This window comes from Plecotus auritus, assembly GCF_963455305.1.
Source record: "Plecotus auritus genome assembly, chromosome: 3".
Classification (NCBI taxonomy): Eukaryota; Metazoa; Chordata; class Mammalia; order Chiroptera; family Vespertilionidae; genus Plecotus; species Plecotus auritus.
The window spans coordinates 26,484,757-26,487,004 of NC_137772.1; positions in this window are offsets into that span (position 1 = coordinate 26,484,757).

Below are 2,248 nucleotides of genomic sequence, written 5' to 3' on the forward strand. Positions count from 1 at the left end.
ATTAAACCCAGCTATGAACCCTGAGAAATATAGGGCATACACACCACTATCATAATAATGATGTGTATAATTTATGAAAGGCTTTCACAAATATGATTTCATTTAATTTTGATGACAGATTTTTACCCAATTTGTTTAGTAAAGAAAACGATGCTCTAAGGAATTAGGTGACTCATCCAAGCTCATGAGCACAGTAAGTGACCCAGATTTTTTGGCCCCCAAATGCAATGGTCTCTGTATTGTTCTTTCACAGTGTATTTATCAAAAGAGAAACAATTTCCAAAACTGCATGCATGTTGTCTGGTGGAGAGAGAGAGGAGTCTGTTGAAGGCAAGCCTGTCTCAGTCCCTCCTAAGTGGCTCAAAGAGAATTCAGTCCTTTAGCCTCAGCCTTTAGTAGCTTTTCTTCCTTTCCCAATGTTTCATCTCTGAACTTCTGTGCCAATCTAGCAGTGGAAACCCAGACACACAGGATCCCAAAGCGATGGTCCTAATTGGCAGATCTACATTAACGGCTTTGGGCAGAGATTTCCCCTACCGTGAATCACCCTTCAATCACCAGTGAGTCAGGCTATTTAACTCTAATCTTTAATTCATACTTCATAAACAGCTCCACTAACTTCTAAAGTCTTTAATTAAAAGCCTGAGGCAATGGCAACAGCAATGCAAGGAGTCCCCTCGCAGAGTGTAAAGAGAGGAAAATGAAAGCAGGTGTTCCCTTTTGCTCTCGGTAGAAATTACCATTACTATAGTATCTCCTTCTCCACCTCCATCCTTGTGGTCACCTCCAGTGTTTCTCATGATGATAGAGGGAGAAATACAAAGTGCATTTGCAATCTGCCCTCTTAGCTCTGGGATTAACCCAGAGACCGAAGTTACCATAAATCACAGTGATGGGGGCATTCCACAGGTATGGCATTGAAATATCCTCCCCAGCTTTTAGCAGGACCTGGCTGGAGAAAGCAGAAGAGGATTTGATTTGGGGCCTCTTTGGTGCCCATCACTGAAACCCTAATGATATCACAGATCTATACACCAGGACTGTTCTGTCCAAAGGATACAGAAGGCTCAACTGTCCCAAGCATAGAAGAGCCTGGACTGAGATTCTCAGCAATGCTGTCAAAGAGCTCATGATGTTGGTCTTACTTACAGCAAAGGGGCTGGAGCACTGTCAGCATAGAAGCTTTAACATAAGGCATAGTAAAATAATTAAGTGGTTTTAATTATTTAAATTAAAGTGATAAAAACAGTAAAAACAATGGAGACTTCATTTTATGCTTCCCAACGAAGGACATACTTCAAATACCAGATCCTCAGAACATTCATTTCTAAACCAACTTTTACATATACAGGGTGGGGCAAAAGTAGGTTTACTGTGGTAAGTACGCAAAACACAGTTTCTTCGCATATTACTATTTATTGATTATAATTATTTTCCATATCAACAACTGTAAACCTACTTTTGCCCATCTTATATGTAGTCTCAAGGAATGTCCTCAGAGCTGTTAGTCCACCCAGAAAGTCAAATAATTAGTGAGGGTCACACTGCCTTTCAGACACCAGAACTAGCTCTGAGCCTTGTTTGGTACTTAGATACCATGAGCCTCGGGAATAAAATGATGCATTGATATTTGGTGTCACTACGAGGTAAAAAGCTTCAAAGCATCAGTCACTTCATCCATAGTAAGCATTTTAATGGGACTTGCACTGTGGACTACATTCCTGGCTTACTCCTGTGCTATTTCACTCGTGGTTTTAAAGCAGCTGAAAGCTCTGCCAACATCCAGATTTTCAGTTTCTTTCCTGGTGGGGCTCAGGAAGATATACAGGCTGTCCAATCACAATCTGTTTTTCATTTCTTCTGGAGCCAGGAGCTCTTTACTTCCACATAAGCATTCCTAGGGTTAACTGTTGTGTCCAGACAGTGCAGTGTGGTTGTAGGGAAGTTCAGACCTCCTATTTTTCCTCCTTTGACCTTCCGTGCAACTACCCTAATGTGGTATCTATGTCAACATTATTCTATGTGAGGCCTCCTCCATACATATCTCTCCTGGAAAAAATGCTGAAGTAATTTTTTTTTTTTTTTGTCTGCAGTGCCCTCCTCCATCCTGTTTCCTGTTCTGCAATCCTCTCAAACATTCTTGTGCTATTATACCCAACTCCTCACTTCCCACAAGCCTGGCTCTATCTTACCGGCAAGAGCACCTTTCCACTCCCATTAGTATTTAGGATCAAGGTCAGAATGCCTT